General features: G+C 48.8%; 1 protein-coding gene across 2 annotated transcripts in view; it reads right to left on the reverse strand.

Annotated features, from left to right (window-relative positions):
- Nucleotides 1–21,150, reverse strand: part of LOC126532314 (protein C-ets-1-like) — a 195,769-nt gene that overhangs the window by 115,583 nt on the left and 59,036 nt on the right. The gene's annotated exons all lie outside the window — the stretch shown is intronic.

The following is a 21,150-nucleotide window of genomic DNA, read 5'->3' on the forward strand; positions in this document are numbered from 1 at the left end:
TTCTTACTAAAAAAGGGACAATTGCTTGCACGTAGTACCACTGGACGTAATAAAGAGCTTTAGGTTTTGCGCACTAAAATTTAAGGAAAGCAAATCGCCGGACGTACGACAGAACGCGAAGAGATATACAAAAGAACGCAAACTGAACACAAAAGAATGCAAACAGGAAGCAGAGCTTTGGGTGCGCAAATACGCTTGGGTGTGCGATTTCAAACTCCTTACAATACCTCGATTTGTGTATGTGCTGCTGTATTGTACGTACTCGTCGCAGCCTTGCATCGGCGTCATTGCGCAATAGCAAGCCTACCATTTTAAGTGTCTAAACGTGCAGTTGTTTCTTTTGAATGCGTGTAGAAATTTTTCAAACATAATTTTTCGATCTGCGTAGTCTCCTCTTAAAACTGTGCACACACGCCTGCAATACTGATTACTGGACGCAAGCCGCAAAAGTAAGAAAGCGAAAGCGCATAGGGTTTCCGCGCGAATGGCTAATTTATGTTAAACACGGAAATTATGGCTTTAATTGTCGTCTTCAGCACGTAGTCGGTTGCATAAGTCGATAGCTTTCTTTCTTTCTTTCCTTTTTTTTTTTCGTGTTCCTTACATGCGCTGTCTGTGTCTTTCTGTTGGCGCTGCTGCTAAAATCTAAGCCTTTTTTTGTGATGGTCCAGCAGTCATATCGTAGTAATGAGAACCTACACCGGCGTTATGACAACGCCGCCATGCATCAATAGCACAATGCATTGTCGACTTCATGAATACGACAGCATGCCTCCTGCACTACTCTAACAACGTGACTCGCACTGATGCGGGTCACCATGTGGCAAAATTGAAGACCCGTTGATGCAGCACTCCGTTCGATCGTCTGTACGAAGGCAGTGCCGCTTTTCAACACACGTTAATTGGAAGTAAGAAATAAATTACTCTATGACGCAAATAAAAGTTACAAGCATAAAAAACAATTTTAAGCAATCCATCACAGTATTAAAGCAAGTAAACTGTCCCTGCGCGTGTTTTAGATCACGTGACAAATCACAGTTTGGTTTGCATTGTTTCACTGTCAAGCGACGCCGCACGTCATCTTGCACCACGTTGTCAGAGCCAAATTAGGGAGGTAATTCTTTGTTTATAGAATCAAAGCATACTAGATTTCGTCAATGTGACACACGATCTCCGCATTCGCAACACAATCCAAGGACGTGCTCCGAGTGGTAGACAGTCCCTTTAATCGGTGCTCAAAATCTCGTTTGCAGAGTAGCTCACTAAGAGCTTTCGACAAGATTGAACATGGGCGTGCGCAACCCAAGCAGGAATTGAATCCGAATGAAGTAATATATTACGCCCTCGATCGACACTTTGGCTTCTTGACGCCATTGCTAACAGCTGGCCAGCTGGTATATGTTACGCACACTGGTTACTTTTGTTTTCTGTCCTTTTTTTTGTCATTCTCCGGTTATATTAACACACCTGCATGCTCATCGTGCGATTAAAAATAATAGTCTCAGCTTCACCCGAAAGCCGAAGCATCGATTGCGATTGCAAATTAGTAGAGAGCTATACGAAGTAAGGACAGTAGTTTTATCGGCCGTACAAGCTTCTAAACATTCGCTTACTAACTAAATTAACAATCATGGTGTCACGCGCGCAGAAGCAAACATGAACACATCTCTATGACCGCGGAAACCTGGTGTCAAGACGCTGGAGTGAGCAAGCGCGGCAGCAGCAGCGAGTGAATCGACCTTCGCGCTACCTCTCGCTTCAACGCGAACTAAGTGGCGAAAACTCAGCGCGCACTAAGTTATCCGCAGTCAGTCCTCATCACAGATCGCTTTCAAGATAAGGCCTACGTGACCGCGCGAGGCAGCGCCATACGCAGCAGCCGCCGGAGCAGAACGCCCCTCCCTCCCCTCCTCCCGGTCCCTTGTGCGCGACGGGAGACGGCGAGCTTCCTCCCCACTTTCCTCCCTTGCGCGCGCGTAATGGAGCCGCCATCGACGGCTCACCCTCGTACGCTTTCACTCGCACAAACAAGATACGGCGAGCGGGGACGATGTTATCGCCCTTGGACTTTATGGACGTCAGACTCTGGAGTTTTGCAAGACGCGTAGCGCCGCCTGCCGGTGCGAAGAGGCAGTAATTGAGTAGTGCGAAGCCCGACTCCCTTGCTAAGTTGCCTATGCAGCTAGCGACTGCGAAACAACGATTTAACTAGATTTTGGTCCATATTGCGAGTGTTTTACGCATTTAACACCCAGACAGAGAGCTATGAATTTCTACGCTAGTCGGACGCGCCGTCGAACTGCCATAAAGCGTTTCCTGGCTCACTCGTCAGACTGATGGTATAGAAGCGACGGCAACCGCGATAGCTCCGCGCGCTACGAAGAAACGCCGCAACCGACGCTACTGTTGTGTTGTAAATTGCCATGAACGTAAAGGACGGAATAACAACGTTCAGTTTTGCCGATTTCAATCGCGATTGTATGAAGGGGAAAGGCGAGAGCGCTGGATACGGGCCGTTCAACCTGTTGGGTAATCGGATTACTTGCATTCCCCACAACACTGCGGCTCGCATGAGAAAGTGCGACAATTTTGTTCTTCTGTAATTGTGTTACGTAGCCCTGATGGAGGACCGTGGTGACCAAGCGAAAACTCAAGAATCTGCAGCCGCCACTTCGTTGGTAACAGAAAAAACAACGTTGCGAACCATCCTGTTTATGTGCCATCGATATCTCCACTTTTTAACAGACGTCCGCCTCCGCTTGACTCAACAAGTGGAACGGAGAGATTTGACATGTCAGCTTAACCAAACATTCTGGTTCGTTTATGAATTCAAAATCCTGTTCTAGAGCATCGTTGTATCGCGAGCTCATTTCTACTTTCGGTATTTTGTATGTCCTGCGCCGATACAACAAGCACGCTTCGCAGTGTGCTGATCCAGTGCCAGGAGGTACTGGCTGAGCCTGCTCGACTGCGTTTTTCAAATGTGAGCAATAAAGTAGCTGTAGGAGCACTGGATGAGTAATTACGAAGTAACGCACATGTGTAAAGAAAAAAAAAATGTCGCGTTTATTTACATTTATTTGTGCGCGCTTGTTGCTCGAAGCGTCTGCGAAAAGTTCAAATTAAGGTACTGATCGATGCTGTAGCTCCTCCGAGAAAGAAAGACGCAGCGCGTAGGCACTGTAGGAAGCTTACTTTCGTTATGGTCGCACGCTATTTGCTGCCTTGGAAAACGTTTTCTGTTTGCTGCCCTGGAAAAGGCTATGAAAGGATTTACTCTCTGTAAATAATTGCGAGACAAAACATTACGATAAAATACATAAAGGTATACGAGATACTTAAGTCTTGTGTTCAGGACATATTCAATACGAACCAATTTGAAATGCTTAGATTTTTATGCTGTATGCCAATAGACAAACCTGACGCTCTCTGTACTTGCGAGTTGCAGCACGCTGAAATGACACTTGAGCCTTTATTTTATATTGTACACGTACTTCGCCCTGCTGAGCTTCCTTGGAAGCGTGGATGGGCGGAAGAAGCTTTCCGGGTCCTTGATTTTTAGGAAACCGTGCCTCAACACAAACGAAAGAGAAGGGTCCATTGTGGCCTATGCACATTCGCTTGCGGACAGCTCTCCTTGCACTACTCAATTCTCGCCAAGGCTCCAATGGGGGCGCTGGTGACGGATTTTTCCGCAGCGCCGCCTGGGCAGAGCCTGAGGTCTATACGGAACATCGCGGCGACGGCGACGGCAGAAATGCGCCTGGAGTGCCTATATAATTGCTGTCGCAATAAAGCATTTTGCTTCGTCAAGACGACAAGCATTTCCCTCCGTTCAGTGCTCGGCACCAAAATTCAGGGGAAAGGAGCAAGCCAACATAGCTCACAGCAGTCTCGGTATGCTCTCGCCCTCCAGATGTGTCTTTACCCTACAGTCTAGAGTCGCCAACTGTCGAAACAAGCCATTTATTACGGCGCGAGCGCTGAGCGAGGCATCGCCTGCTGCAACAGACTCTGACGGCTCGAAGAGGCATCCATCAAACATCCGACAGCGACACGCACGCTCAAGCACAACACATCCACGCGTTACTCGGTATACGCCCGTGTGCTGCGCGCGAAAGCGACTGTTGTGTACATATGGCGCTGATTCTCCTAGCGGCATCCATCTTCCCACCTTGACCGCGTGCATTGCAGAAAACAAGTCGGCGAAACCAGAAACACAAACAAAGAAAAGGCGCGAAGTGGAATGGACAAAATGTTTCCGCGAAAAATAATGTGCACTCGACTATACACAGACGCAATCTCGAGAATGAAAGCATAAGCGGAAGAAGCTATAGCCCCGCGTTGCCTGCCACCTTGGCGATACAAGTCTTTCGCTCGTTATCATTTGGGGGCAAAATATGATGTACCTCCCTTCCATTTGTCTTGTATCGCATTTTTTTTGCCTTTTCCCTCCCTCGGGCAGTCTCAACGATATATGTGTGCTTAAAGCCGACGGCTACCTCCAAAGCCACAGAGGGAATGCAGAGCTGCTGCTGTTTCTGCTGCAGCAGAGTAAGGTTTCCACGATCCCACGATCTCGTTGACTCTCGCATATCGAGAAACGACGGGGAGAAGGCCGGGGGACGGTGGGTGACTCTTCTTTTTCCCACGGCGCGACAGGTTGCTCCTTGTGCTGCGCGCACGCCGCCGTACCAACGACCTCAGCGTCGCTCGCTGGCACCGCCGTCGCGACTTGGTTTCCTCTTGTGCAAGTCAACGCACGTGCAGTGATACCACATTGTTGTTTATTAAGTTACGGGGTCCTGATATTTTTTTTGTGGTTCCGTGAGCACACATGCATGAATTTTAGTGCACCATCGGGCGCGCACAAGTCCTCAATACAAGGGCGAGTAGAGTTTATTTAGATTGACGATGTTCGGCTCGCCTACGCTGCACGGGAGAAGTGTGGAAAGACGGAGAAAGACGACAGACGAAATCGCGTCAACAGTGAAAGACACATTGTATCTACAAGCCGTCTTCCAGATTCTTTGATTAAGAGATTTCCATTAGAACACGTACAGGGTTCTGCGCTGATGATGGGGGACGCCATTGGTACGATCTCGACCGGGTGAGGTGGGTCTTCACCGCAAGATTCAGGAAACGACGACGAAGACGGGCATCGTGATGATGAAAAAAAGTGGAAAAGACTGTATTCACTTCATTGGTAGACGGTTGTAACTCTTATCCGAGTCTCGAGTGGTTCTGATAAATACGGGGGCCAGGACGACCTTAAATAACCCCCTGCGGTCTTGTGGTCGTCGATGTCTTCTTGGGGAGCCTGTGGAAGTATTAGTGATTTTGTCAGGTTCTGCCGTCGATGACCTCCTGCCCTTCGGGTTTTCTTCTCTTCGTCCTTCCCTTTGTGTCAGCTCGAGGAATAAAAGGGGTGACGCTGTTTTGGAGAAGAGGGCAATTATGTTGACATGGGGACGCCCACTTGAACGCTTCTCACACTTGACAGGTCGATGTCCAGGCTTATCGTAACAGCCTTTTCTGGCACGAGGCAAATCATCTTGTCATGGGAACGTACGCCTGAATGTCTCTCACACTTGACAGGTCGATCATAACACCATGCGTCCAACTCATCGTGCTCCGAAGTTGGTCGCCGAAGCTGAATTTTACGGATGCTGCACGTTAACTCGCCACGGTGCAAACTGTTCATGTATAGCGAAGAGTAGATAATCTGTAGGTTTTATGTAAGGCCCAGTAATCGCAGAGCTATATACAAGTATACTCTTTAAAAGAAATATTCTGCTGTCGGAAGTATTGAGATATCAGAATATAAGAGGCAACCATTGTCGCAGATACACAGCGTACGATTCCCTCCCTCCGCCATTGTTTGCTCAATTTCGCCCACTGCCGACTGTGCGCCCGCTGTTGCTTCCATGTAGTGCACGCTGAACGTTGGTCCGGCGTGACGCAGGGCTGTCATCGTCCGACCGCCGTCTTTCGCCGCGAGCGCGAAAGTCAGTCACGCGGGTGTCGTCTTTCCAGCGACGCCAAAACGAGGTGCCGTTTCCAGGCGGCGGCAAGCTGCTGGCATCGCCGGGAGAGCAACGACACGCAAGAACGCTGTGCTCCGCCTCGCGCTTTGACAGCGCCGACGTAACCGCTCGCCTCCGCGTGAATGGGTGAGCGGCGCGCCGGGCGACGCTCGCGTGCCTTTGCCTGAACGACGGGTGGAAAATCACGGCACGATATTTCGGTTCGCACCATTCAGCGTGAGCGTAAAGAGATTTAGTTTATTTATTTATTCATTTTTCAATACTGCTGCTCTCCTTCGAGAGCGTGGCGGTTGGGCAGTACAATAATTCATCTGTACAGTTTCAGCTGCCATTTAGAACGTCAATTAGTTAGGTCAGCTAGAGAATCATCCAATTTAATATGATCATTCTAATGATTAATTTCTCTGTAAATGACGCAGTCGTCCGCGAATAGCTTTACATTGCAATTGATGTTAGCTGTGATATCGTTAATATGGAGTTAAACTGGATTGAATAAATGTATGGATGACTGCGCTATATTTTTGCCGTAAGTCGTGAATGGAATGTAGCGGCACCATCTTCACATCCCCTTCCTGTGACGCCGTATGCAAAACCTGGCCGAACTTTGTGATGGATTGTGCAGGAAAGTGTTGTAAGCTAAAGACTGCTGAAGGGTACAGAATTTATTATTATTATTATTATTATTATTATTATTATTATTATTATTATTATTATTTTACAACTAACCGATAGCAAGGACACATACGAGACCTGTGCCGATGCTTCGACGAATGGGCTTTCCGGAAAGTGCCCGCTCAACAAGCCTGCATAGCACACTCAACCGATTATCTACAACCCGTATTCGTAACGTCGGAGCTTTGTGAAATGCTCGCGCATATTCAAACCGCTCGCGCAGCACCGGTAATTACCGGTGTAGTGCAACCAACCCAACAAAACCTTTCGCAACTTCAGTTGCATGGAGCGTTTTTCCTTAAATATGAAACTCCTCTGCCACGCCTCCGCTTACGTCACAGTCGAGTAGCCATCACTCACGAGCGCCCCGAGAGGGGCACGAGATCATTGCTCCACGTCTCGCTGCGCAGAAACCCGAGGAGTCGAGGCCAAGCGCTGGAGACACGAGAAAAACAAGGAAAAGAAGCAGGGAGAGAGAAGCTGTCTGGGTGGGCACGTAGGGCGGCCACGGGATGAAAAATGCTCCCAGTCATCGACGAGGAATTCCTTCCCGAGCGCGTGCTCATATATACTATACAGGCGCCGTTCAGCAAACGCACGCAGCGGGCCAATACTAACGTCTCGGAGCGCCCGGGGAGCATCGCACAAGGCGAGGGCGTCACGCAGGGCTTGTCCACAGGCGCACTACATCTAACTGCTAGTAGCGTAGGTGAGTCGTTCCCCAGAAGGTCCCCTAGACAATGGCGAGATGAATGCACTAGATCAGCAAAGCTCGACGGAGCTGGCCGTCTATGTATGTGTAGCGATAAGCACAGCTGAGATGCTACTCCCAAGAAGAGCTGCGTGGATGTGCCTCGCATTGCATGTCTAGTAACTCAGCAGAGCTTATCCAAAAAACTCAGGTGGATCGGACAATGGTGACAAGTTACAAAATTTTCAGCTTTGTACTAAGAGTGGGTAGTGCCTTTTTACGAAGAAGCTCTCTCTTCATCCGCTATACCGGAACCGAGACTTGTAGGAGACGGCTTGTCCATTCTGTTCGTACATGTAGAGGATTTGTACTCTTGCTTCAATGTATACGAAGCGATTTATGACTTCTCCCTTAAGATGAATCATCCAGCTCACATTCGCCGTAGAGGTCACCTACGTGACAAGATAAACGATGCTGTGTAAATCACAAGCGGCGATGTCACCGCACGATATGTATACTGTGCACGATTCGAAGCGTCGCGTACTATTCATTTCTGAGTGAGTGAGTGAGTGAGTGAGTGAGTGAGTGAGTGAGTGAGTGAGTGAGTGAGTGAGTGAGTGAGTGAGTGAGTGAGTGAGTGAGTGAGTGAGTGAGTGAGTGAGTGAGTGAGTGAGTGAGTGAGTGAGTGAGTGAGTGAGTGAGTGAGTGAGCGAGCGAGCGCACGCCCGTCCCCCTTTGCCAAGTTGCGTATCTTGATCCCGTCGTGGAAATCAGCGCAGCTAACTTAGCGACCCGAGGCAAACACCTGGTACGTCGACTGAATATGATTCTCAAAGCACCACTCCAGTAGCAACGTTCACTTCTTCAATGTTTAGTCTATTGGAGTCACGTTACAGCAAACGTTTCGTTTAGTCTATTCTGCGAAACGACCAGGCAAGCAGGTTTTGGCGACTGTGAGTGTATAACAGCTTGATCAGCAGTGTTGAGCCAAGCTTTCCGCCCAAAGGGCAATGCAGGCGGCTTAGCGAGCTCCATAGAGTAACCATGCCTGTCAACTTTCCCACCTATAGCGCTGCAGGCAGGTAATAAGACATGAAAAAGTCACAGCCTTATTTATTTATTTATTTATTTATTTATTTATTTATTGTTTGTTTGTTTGTTTGTTTGTTTGTTTGTTTGTTTGTTACCAAGAGCAGACAGGCATCGTGCCCTTTGAGCCGTAGCAGTTGTCAGCTTGCTCCCTCCCTGTTTCCTTTGTGTGCTTGTATGTTTCCATAACTAATAATAATCATAATAATTGTTTCGTTTAACGACAGTTGTTTCCATCGCTTCAGAAGATGCCGCGGCAGAACAACAGATGGTCTCAAACAGAGGGTCTTAACGCTGTCGTTTATCCTTGCTTTTATTTTCTCCCTATAGTAGGGACTAATGGCTTAGTCTTGAGCATTCGCGCACGGTGCGCATACTACTGCAGTTAGTCTTTTAGGAGGCAATCGGTGGCTACCTAGAACTATTTAGAACTAAATCCGCGTTGAGGCCGTTTTCTCCATTAAGAGTCTATACATAAAATTGAACGTCGGCATCGCAATCATGCACTTTGGCGTGTTTTCAGCATACTTGGTGGGCAGTGGGCGCAAAAACAACCTTCAGGTCCCGACATATCGCGGTAGAGGCGGGTTCCAGAAAGCAAGCAGTTGCTTCAGATTCGGGCTCTGACAGCTGACGTATCATGCGTGAGCGTTTGTAGCAGGGACAGCGCATACCAAGTACGACAAAGCGATACAGTGGATAACACGAGATAATAGTGAGCCGATGTAAACAAACATTTTCATTTGCCCACAATCTGGCTCTGGGCTGATTTCTTCATTTGCACGCAATCGGTCTCGCCAAAGAAATGAGCCATTCTTGAAAGCAATACAACCCGCATACTTTTGCAGCCTCATCGGAGAACTGCAAAATAATCCATTTGAATCGTCACTCAGCCATGTCTACGCAGGAATTACATCCTTATGTGCTTGTACAGTAAATCTCAGTGCCATCCGTGGCACCAAAATATACCTAATGTTGCGCCGATTATACGGACTGAGTTGACCTGAGGCACATTGTTTCGTCGGTGTTGACGCAGCTGCATTTTCCGGCGCGCCAAATAAATTTAGCCAAGTGATTTTCGACTCGGTACGCATCACCATCAAGACGTTGCAAAAGCTACTAGCTCCCTCGTAACCTGAGAGCTCCAAGGTCACGAGTATTCCTTAGTCTTCGCGCCCTTCGCTTGTTTATCACCTTGTTTACAGACTTTGATAAGGTTCATCATCCCGCACTCTTTTTCTACATAGTAGTTCACCATCAAAAACTTTATCGATGAATTTCCCCCAAGTACATATTATAGACGTTCTATAGTTTTTGAATTACGATTACCGCATTTACGCTCCCTGATAACTTCCGCAATCTACACGCAATAATCTTGTGAGACACGCACGCATTGGCAGCAGAATACGAGAGAGTGATCATCGCATTCTGGGACAACACTTGTTGAAGATCGTGGCAGCTGCATAACACGTTGGATAATGTTTGATCTACGCCCCGTTCTCTTTATAGCGCCGAGATAAAAAAACAAATGATAGCAAGGCCACAAGACGTCCTGTCCCTCTACACACTACTTCCGCTTTCCTTCATGGTGAAAGCTACGCGGAAAAGAGCGTGCATGCGGCTATTGCGGTACGCAGGTGCAACGCATCGGCCCTTTTTCTTTGCCCCCCTACGCTCTTTTCAATCTGTTTCGGTGGGGGTTTGAACCTCGCCAACCTTGAGAAAAAGTAAACCGGTGCAGCCCGGTGCCAACACCTCCTGCGCGGTGAGAGGAAGCTACGAAGAAACGACTAAAATAAAAGGAAATAAAATAAAGGAAGGAGAGGAAGCAGAAAAAGTGGTGTCAGACACTGGGTGAAAATAAAAAATGAAAAAATTCAATCTATCCCGAGTAGATGCAAGAAGATGAAAGTAAAGCATAGGAAATAACGTCATACGAATGCCCTTTCTCGGAGCGGTACATGAGAGAGAGAGAGAGAGAGAGCACAACTGCCAGAGCAAACAGGGACAACGCTGTGGCGTTCCTTATTCTTTCCTTCCTCCGTGAAGAGGGCATGGGCTCGTCGCGCGCACAAAGTGGGTTTTGCCGACGACAGTGGAAAGTGAGGCCTGTCTGTTCAGCTCCTTTCAAATGCCTATTCCCTCAACGGACCGGCGACCCATCAGTACCGCCTTCCTGCTGGCTTTTTTTTATACTTCCCCTTCGTCGTTCGTGATCGGGTTTTCTGTTTAGTGTGCGGAATAAATGCCGAACAACGGTTGCACCGTGTTTGTCGCTGTGCTGGCAGCGCACTCAATTCAAGACGTGCAAGCTCCTGTCCATTCAGCATTTTGGTGTAAGCCCAAAGAAGTCCAGTCAATCAAGCTTAATCAGTATTAGCTCATAACATTGTCCTCATAACCAGTGCAATGATTCATCGGGCTCCTTCAACAGGCAGCTCTTGACGACGGCTTGACACAACGTCAACAACAGGGGAAAAGATGAGAGACGAGGCGGCATAGGCGATGTGTCATCCCGCTCTTTCTTTCCGTCTTTCACTACGTTTCAAAATGTTGACTTCAAACTTCAGAGAGAGCCCAAGCTTGTACATTTGAGCGCCTAAAGTCCTTTGTTCACCCGGCGTGAAGCGTTAATTTCGAATCAAGCTCTACGATCAATGATTGCACAATAGGTGTATACCTGGCCTAATGAAATAGTTAAAGCTCAATGACGCATACAGGGTGCAATGGCTGCCCCCTCTGCACCTTTAACTGAAGCGCACTGCAGCACACAGCGGCTGCTACATGCTGCCACTTGTAGCGTCCTCTAACTGTAGGTGCCCCATTCCTAAGATTCCTTAATATTTCCAGCTTCCGACTAATGCACTGCACTTTACGCGGCAGCTGTGCTATTTAATATATTATTATTTAAAGTGGATTACGTCCTCAGCTTTATGCGATAGTCACCGATAGCGTTAGGACTCATGAACACGCAATCGCAAACTGTACTTGCGCATGTAACTGGGTCTTTCTAATTTGTTTTTTCCTAATCATCACGATGCAAGTTTAACTTAGAAAGAGCAGACGCTAATTCTGGAAATCCCAAATTCCTCCCGTTCCTCCAGCTGCACGAGCTTGGATTACTGATATATACAGCGGAACACATCATAACCTCCACTGACGTCACGGCAGAAGAGGAGAGAACGCGCATGTTTCCTCGAGTTCTGAAATTCCATGTCTGCCTGTCTTAATTCCCACGACTATTTCCAACAGAGGCGAGCGCGTCGCGGCAGCTGAACCAGTTCGGGCGTAAAACAAGGCACGCAGATCCCGCTGGAAGGCCGCGCAAGGAAGCAAATTTGATGAGAGATGAAGCAGAGCCGACAAGAAGGGCCACGAGATGAGCCCAGATGAGATCAGCCGCTGCGCCTTCTCTCCCTCTTTCTCCGCCTCACGGAGAGAAACGACAACGCGAGGCAAGCAGCCGGGGAGCTTTGCCGCAGGCCGAGCACCAGCGGCAAAAGACAGCCGGTGTCGGGCGGGCAGCGGTGCAGGGAGAGCGGGGTTCGTGCGACCTTTCACCCCGGACCGTGGGAACAGCACCTGCAGCAGCTCACTGCCGCCCCAGCCGTTTTCCACCATTCAGGGCCAATAGCGCGCGCAGTGCTCGTGCGTGCGTGAGCGCTCCTATTTTTCGAGAGACCGCGTATACTCGCACATCTGCACACACACGTCTTGCACGGCGCCAGTGGCTCCCGCTATCGAAGGAAACCACCGACGCCGGGTCGCACGATGCGTCGTTCCTCGCCGCCGCCCCGCGTTTCTCTCGACACCTCCTCCCCGTCCTTCGCGCGGCGCGCGTTTTTTGCCCGCGAAAACGCGTTCTTCGTACATGCGGGTACGCGAGAATTACAGGACTTCTCCACTGCCGCCTGAATCGTGTAGCTTTCAGGAACCGCGCGGCAGCTGATATCCCACACCGTTTGCACCTGCGAACCAGGTGACGCCTCAGATGCTGTCGTTGGCGACGATTAATCGGCGGCAAGTCGAGACTTACAGCACAATAAAGCTATGACGTCAGTCGATGTCGTACGCAACAGCAAGCACTACTTAATAAGGTCAAGGATATATTTCAACATTTGCAAGGGATCTCTTTTTTAAGTCTTCTTTATAACTTCGTATGCATACTTTTATCCTACGACGCTCCTAAACGAATGTTATGAACTAACTCATTTAAATGTGTGAGCGACTCCTCTGTTGATGCACGACACTAAGTCTGCTCCTGTCAGGCACGAATGGCGCTGCACTACCGACATAGAAAGCTTCGGAATGCTCATGTACATACAATGCTATACGTATATACTGTGTACATGTATGCTACACGTGCGCGGGCGCGCGAAGGGGGATGTCGCAGCGGCGGTGAAGGTTATCCTATTTAGCACGCCATATGATCACGAAGAAATTATGCCTGGATACTGTAGTATGCATCGCCCCTAGCCAGCTGCCAAGCACTTCAAAGTTTGAATACTGCTAAACAAATAAACAGCTGCAGCTTGGAGTTCACTGGGTCGTTTCGATTGAAAGAGCAGAACGTGCCAAGGTCGTTTGAACTGATGCGTCATTGTAATTTTCCCTACGTGAGCTCGCACAAAGGCAGCAGCTTATAAGTGAAAACACACACACACACACACACACACACACACACACACACACACACACACACACAAACAACATGATGGTTATGATACGCGCAAAAAAGAAAGAAAGAAAGAAAGCAGGTGTAGCGTGCCAAGAACTTCGATGGCCCGCAGCAGCTAAACAAGGCCAGAAGCCCATGCGCTATAAACGGACAATTTTGACGTGCATGCGTTTCGCGCAACAAACTGAAATATTCAACGTTTCAAGCTTGCACACAGACGAGGCAATGAACATACGAGTTGTGCTGCCCAGCACATACTTTCTTTTGTCGTTTAGCTTAATTTTCAACACGTTAAGTCAGGAGGATCGCGCGGCTGCCGAGTTATTAAGCACAAGAAACGGACGGTAGGCCATAAATTTACCGGTCGCTGGTTCTGCGCTGGTTGGCTGCAGTCTCTCTTGCAGCATGCTCTCGTGGCGTCATGACGGTGGCTACTTTATCTTCGTCCAGATGGTTGCGCCATTACGTTGCTTGAGCCTAGCGAGTTGAGCAAACAGTTTCTAGTGGCATAACGTCGGCATCAACAAGGAACATGGAGTAGCTGGCTCAAGTGACCAATGGTCATTGCTGATTTCGAATAGTGGTCCTACTGCAGTGCATTTCGCGTTGCTCTCGCCGAGACGTGCAACACGTTTGAACGTCCGAACGTCCAGACTCTCAGCTCCCAGGGACATGCAAAATTTTCACAGGGCCTGCTCAGGTAACTATATATTTTTTGTAGTAGTTCCTGTTAGAAACAGTGCGCGTTATAATGTTATGATGTGTCGCTGATATCTGAATTAATTTTGAGTTCATGTGGCTCTTTCATGGTTAATCTCGTCTCTCGCTGGCTCAGGATGCGCCACTATCGAGTCTCTTATCTTTTGTTCAGAAGGAGCAGTGGGCGCCTTACACTCGGAACACACCCGCGAAGTGAGCTGATTTGAAAGTTTTCAATGCTTGTTGGCGGAATCTCGTGGCATCTGCCCGCTGCACTGCGTGACGCGCATGCCACTGTCCGCTGCGAGCCATGAGTAAATGGCTAATTATACGCAGACGAACCACTAGACAGTCTGAATACAGGAAAGGATATTAGCGCAGCCACATAGCAATCTACCGCCTGACAGTTACTCAACAAACACGAGAAAGGATGCGGCGTGATTTCTGTGTGAATCGACGGAGCCTCTCAAGGACCGATAGAGCACGGTACGCCCCGAGTATGCTAATTGCCACGTTGTCCTATCTTCTATCGCTCAGCAGCATGCAGAGTGTAAATCCTTTCGATCAGTGAACTCTCGGGAGAAAACTTTGAATGCAACCAGATCGTATCTCGCAGAGAGCGAAGCCTGCGTCGTCGGGACGGTGCTAACTCGGCCACGAAATCTGGGGGAAAGAAAGACGAAGCGAGGGTAACGAGAGAGGAGGAGGTCTCCCCGGCCTCCGCTTGGTGGCGGGGACGAGTCGTCGAACACACGGGATAACAGCCGGGAGGGCCCGCTCCTAATGAGGGTTAATAGACTACAAACCGGTCGACGGCGAAGACCGACGAGGCGTGTAGTATAGAGGCACCGGCCATGCTGCTTCGTCTGCACGAAGCGGCGGCGCAGACGCTGACTCGACCGAGCTCTTTCGCCTCCCGTGCTGTCTCGCCCCCCACGCACCCATTGCCGCATTGCAGCGGTAACTGCTCTAGCTCATTTTGCACGCGCTGTACAATGAGTTCAGTGCTGCGACAGCTGAATAGCGATGGCCGCTGAAAAGCAGACGTGCTCTTTTTCCATGTTGGAAACGTGCTTCGGATATGGGAAGTGGCTGGCTTTTATAGCCATAGGTGCAAAACGACGACGCATCGCATAGGCAATACGCTGACGAGCCAGTAATCCGTCGCTGTGCGTGTTTTTACAATATTATGTATTTCCCGATGCTGTGCCTGTAGCCTCGCCTCTTCGTGTAGGAGGCTATGGTGGACGAGGGTACACTTGCTGGCGCAGCTATATAGCAAAATAAAGGACAAAACTGTTTTCCTAGTTGTACACATGCAGAAATAAGCAGTCTGTTTCAGCGCAGTTGATATTTTGCGCTCAACTTTAGGTCAAAACAAGCCAGCAGACCTACTCCGACGCAGTAGACATCCGTCGACGTCTCTGTACAGATTCGGCCACAGTTATCTGGAGCTCTATAGGACAGCCTTTTTTAGGCTCCGGGCGACGTCTGGCGTGCGAAATCTGGTGGTAGCAGATATGTGGACTGTAGAGATCGGGTGGGGAACAAGCGCCAAGAGCTTGTACATATGGTCTTGTAGGCGCAGTTCTGTTTATTATCCCTCTGCGAGCAGAACCACGAGGTTCGAAAGAAGGGAAATCGCAGAACGACCGCTGCAGCTCTGGAACAGCAACACGTGTACATCGCTATTTCTTGCATATAGATACGCGGCGACGAACTGCACATAGATACGTTTTCGTGCGCCTTACTATGCTCGTGTGCGAAACGTTGAATGTGTTCGTGCTCTTAGGTGTTCAGCGTTTGTCAGTGGCTCTTGCGCTTTCAGTTCTAATGTTTCCTACGAATAACAGTAACCGGTTCCATATAGGGCACCATCCTGTCCTTTAGATATGTGTTATTAAAAAAGAAAATGGAGTGAGGCAGAGGTCATGCGCGCATTTCTCATGCAGTGTCACAACACCCTTCACCAATCGACCTTGAACTCAGCAGCAACAGCAAAGAGGCGACTGATGTTGCTTCTGCTGCAACGGAGAGCTCGATGGTTCGCGATAAAGGACCAGACACTGGAACCGACTACGGCCGGCCGAGCAAGACCTGTCTTTTCACGCGAAATACTGTAGTTGGCCAGTCGTGGCTCTCTGAAGTAGCAATATGCAAACGTTTCCGCATTCTCGTTTATTACTTTTCCACCTCGTGAGCAGTGATCGTACACAAATCCTCGTTATCTCATTACGCCCAGCATCCTAAGCGTGATTTGTGCTTATAGCTTCGTGTCGATGAACATTGCAGAAACCAATGGATTGACTTCTCCTTTCTAAGATACAAACGCCTTCCACTACGGCGTCCCTCACAGGCAACGTGTTTATTTTGAACATTATAACAGGATCTTCCCCTCTGGTTAACTTCCCTACCTTTCCCCTTTCTGCCGTCTCTCTCTTTTTGAACATTATAACTTAGTCGATCAATCCATGACCTTCAGGCGGAACCAAATTAAGTTGAGCAATCACAGTGTGGGTCTTCCCCTCTGGTTAACTTCCCTACCTTTCCCCTTTCTGCCGTCTCTCTCTTTTTGAACATTATAACTTAGTCGATCAATCCATGACCTTCAGGCGGAACCAAATTAAGTTGAGCAATCACAGTGTGGGTGTCCGCAGGCGCGAAACATGCGCGCGTAAAAAAACCACCGGATCCGTCAGACGATTAGTCGTGCCAATAATGTATCCAAAAGGTTTCCCATAGATATGTGCCAGGTTCTAACAATCCGAGCAGCAGCCACCTTGCCGACGCGTCGTCCGACGGATCGGATGGTTTTGACGCTGACGTGTCTGCCTCTTTGCCCATACGTGCACGTGCATGTGCTGCGTAAAACGCGCACAGGTGGAGCCCATCCACGACGTGCGCTAGCCTAGAACGTCGCAGCTAAGCGCGAAGCAGTAGCAGAAAGAAGCCCCGGATAAAGAAGAAAAAAAAAAGAAAACGCGAACACCAGCCTGAAAAAAGAAGTAGGCGTGTCAGCGTTTCTACCGTCGAATACGTACGGCTCGCTTCGCGAAGCAATTTTTCAGAAAATTGAACACGCAGCGGTACACGGGAAATAAAAAAAAAGAAAGCAAAACGGAAAGAGAGAGGAGGGAGAGCGACACATAATGGAAAAAAGACCGAAGCGAGAATAAAAGCCATAATTATGGGCTCTGTTTCAGGTTTCCACAGAGGTTGCAAAAGGGCCGCCAGGCGCCGCCGCTACAGCGGCACAGTCGGCTGGCTCCTTCTTTCTACGAGAGAGGTCGGAAGCTCCTTATTCGTGCTTTTTGACACGCACATCATTCTCCTGCGAAAACGGAGCTTCGCGAACACTTACTAGAGGAAAGAATATTCGTTCTACCGCCATGAAAAGGAATGGCGTGAAGCACACGCTTCGGATTGGCTTTTGTTCACTATAGAGTGCTGTAATACGGCAATATAGTTATCTCGATTGGAAAAAATTATTTCCGGCTCCTCGCTTCACCAGCACTTTTCTTTCAGCTTGGTAGTTTCGTACTATTGCCACGAAGATGTACAGAGTTTCACATTTCCTTGAACCTTATATATACATTATTGCGTTGTACACTTCGGCGCAGCTATCAGCCTGTCTCACACAGGTATGGAGGCACTGCCGTCAATATTGAGCGCTAGTGAGCGTGCAGGCGATCACAGTTTCGCAGCATTGCGGTCGCGGTGTGTGCGAATTCTTGTTTGCACAAACAAAAAGTATAACTCAAAACATGGTGCTCGCACTTTTTTTTGTTAGAAAAGGGAATTTACGTAACCGTGGTGGAATCACGCCTTAAGCCGTCAGCCAAACCAAGGCATACTTGTACTTCTTGTATTTCCCAAGTTATATAAAGCGCCATTGCGCAAAGGTACTAGAGTGCCAGATTTCCCTATAATGTAAGTTTCAGAAAATACCGGCCATGCGGGGCGAAATGAAAGAACACCCGTGTGCCGCGCGCATTAATGCACGTTAAAGAACTCAGGTTAGTCTGTGTAGTCAAGTGAAATTAGTCTGTAGTCCTCCACTACGACGTGTCTCGTAATCATATCATGGTTTGGGCACGTAAAACTCCGGAATTTAATAATCTTCGGAAACTATGTTACTGCAAGGTTCCCCAAACTACACATATGTACGTAGAATTTACATATGCTCATAGAAACGCAAACAGTAATTCAGCACAAGTACACGAGAGTTGTCGTTTTATTTTACGCCGCACGAACAACAGTGCTTCTTTCTTTCAGCATCCTCGCCGAGTGAGATATAACAAGATATCACGAGGGCAATTATATGAGGACAGCTGTGAACGAAGAAAGAAAAAGAATGGTGCAATATCAGAGCCTCAGAGATGTTTAACAATAAACGGCCAACATAATCATCTCCCCGCGTTTTTGTTTCCCGCGATAACGGTGCAGCGCTGACAGCGAAATTAATAACTGAGAATAGAAAATAAATGTGCGGCGAGGAATAAGAACCAGTACAGAATAGAGAAATTCACAGGCTAAAAATACCAACCCACTGCAAGGCGAGGCGAAACAATGTCTCAAGACGAAAGCTTCAGGCAACAACCAGGGAGCGCGAAAGATTGCCTCGGCACAGCAGACGGGTCGAGACGGGTGCTGAACTGGGTACAATAAGAAGGGGCTTGGGATGAGGGACGTAGATGGCAAGGAGCAGGTAACAACCGGTGGGGAAGCGAGCTTCGTTTCCTCCGGCATAGCATGCCTGACGAGACAAGAAAGGAAAGCCGCAGAATAATGAATGGCAGCGTTGTCTACAACCATAGTACAACTTGCTTGAGCCAAATGTAGAACACGATCTTAGAAATGCTCCGAAAATGAGTATCGATGAAACGGCATGGACAGCAACAGAGAAACAAGAGTTGAATTCTTGTACTAAATATATGAAGCTTGCACGAAACGAATGAAACCGTTGGCGAGGCTTCAGCGCTCGAACGTTTGATGCATATGTAGTATCATTTAATCCAGCTTATCTGTTTTTTGAGCCGCTAAGTGCACCCACAAGAGCTTATTTTCGTCTCCCATGCGTACAGCTATCATCACAACCTCTTTTGAACTTATAAGCCCCTTCCTTCACGTTTAGTTCACCCTTCCTCATTGCTACGAAGCTTCATCGCTTCTACTTTTATCTTTCCGCTACCAGTACCTCTCCCCAGTCTAAGGTAGCTAAGCAGACACTTTCAATCAATCAATCAATCAATCAATCAATCAATCAATCAATCAATCAATCAATCAATCAATCAATCAATCAATCAATCAATCAATCAATCAATCAATCAATCAAATAAAAAATTAACTTTATTACATGATTAGGAAAAGCACACCCCTGCACCCCTCGCTCTGTCTCTTTCGTTAACATTTTCGTTCTGCGAAAGAGCCACGATTGCACCAGGACGCATTTTGGAACAACGCCACGCCGCCCAGCCGAAACAACGCCTCCAGCAGCACCTACCAGCAACGAATCTATAAAAGCAAGCGTGCACTCGTACGTCGACCAGCAGCGGCTCATCTCAAACAGTTGGTTACGAGGGCGCCAAGAAAAAGCAAAGAAAGGAGGAGAGAGACTGTTTCCTCGCGGGAGAAAAGAAGTGCGCTACAACGAGCCGAGGGAAGAACACCCAGCGCAGCTAAGGCCTCGTTTTGCCGCCGCGTGCTATTGTGTATCGCTTGTCAAGGCGCGAATACCGCGCGGCGCGACACCCCACCACCGCGCGCCGCCCCAGCCTTCGTCTCGGCCCCATAAGCGGAGCGGGCCAAACCGTCGCTTGTTTTAAGGGGCCTATCTATCTCGACGTGATAGATGGCAGCTCGGACGAGCCTTAATGGAACACGACGGCGGCGCTCGCGTCACGGCCGAGGCTCGCTAGAGGGCGGCCGAAGGTTCCTCGGGCAGCGCCGCGAGGCGCGCGCATGTTGTTGCCGGGCGGCGCGGCCGAACAAGCGGGGCCGCCGCCAGTTGTGCCGTTCGCGCGACGGGCAAACATAAAAGCACCAAGGCGAAAGGGCGACCGCAATTTGTTTTCGTTCTGGCTGCAACGTCTCGCCTCCCTCTGCGCCGAGGAAAGGGCTCCGAGCTCCCGCTGGTGATTCAGCGCTCGGGCATAGGGGAAAAGCTCACGCCGCACGTTGTATATAGCACGCAGCCCGTCTTCTCCGATAACTTGAAAAATTACTTTTTTTCCCGTCTTCTTCCTTGTGTTTCTCTCAAAAGTCCAAACATTCACGCGCAACACCTTAGCTTCCAAGCGCACTCTCCTTTGACAACAAAGCAAAGAGGCAAGGGGATAACACCAGTTAACCAAAGAAAAACAACTGCAGCGTAGTCGAATGTGGACGAGGCCCTGATGTGTGTCGGGAGCAGTGCAGGTGGCTGTGTAGGTCTCGTAGAGGTAATGAATGGTCTTCTAGACTCCAAGGTGTGGCGACCACCCACAGCATCTGTGGGGCACGGTTCGGACAACCGCTCAACGTCCTCAAGTGTGGGAGAAACCTGTGAATCTCAGAAGTTCACCCAGAGACCTCAGCTATAGTGATGTTGCACGCGAAAATGCTACACGGAAACTATAGACATTTGATGAATTATGAAAGATTACCAAGAATGGCGTAGTCATAGTGATGAAGAAAGAGATAAAGCGTGTCAGAACGAACAATGACATTAGCCAATGCACATTTCCGCTAAAGTCACAATATCACTGGCAACTATATCTGTAAGCTTCGTCGATATTATGTGCATTCCTAAACACTGTGGCACTGGTGTTACCCACCGCAAAGAGGCTTGGAAAGCGTTAAACGTTCGGAGACAAAACTGTGGACGTCTAGAGAAGCTCCTTTTCAGGGCTTTGGAAGCACAGAGCGGAATGCGCGGCCTCTCAGGACCGCCTTCAAGGAAGCGCGCGAGGAGAATAGCGTTGCCAGTGGTAGCGTTGTACAGCACCAAAGCTCAATCTGGAGTTGGGCCCTTCACAAGGCGTTCGAGCCACTTCAACCTCACTTAAGCGTGCCGCGGCGAAGAAAAAAGTTATGAAGCACACAAGCTACATTAGGGAGCGAGGGAAGGCATGAAGAGTCAGATTCGTTTGCGCCTGCCGACAGATTGGAGGAAGGACGACAGATGAGAGCGGTCGAGAAGCCACAAACAGAACTGCCCGCAGAAAAAGTACACAATGAAAGCAGAACAGCGTAAACCACACAAAGTCCAGAAAGCAAACAAGCAAACCACGCGG

The sequence above is a fragment of the Dermacentor andersoni genome, chromosome 5 (assembly GCF_023375885.2).
Source record: "Dermacentor andersoni chromosome 5, qqDerAnde1_hic_scaffold, whole genome shotgun sequence".
Lineage (NCBI taxonomy): Eukaryota > Metazoa > Arthropoda > Arachnida > Ixodida > Ixodidae > Dermacentor > Dermacentor andersoni.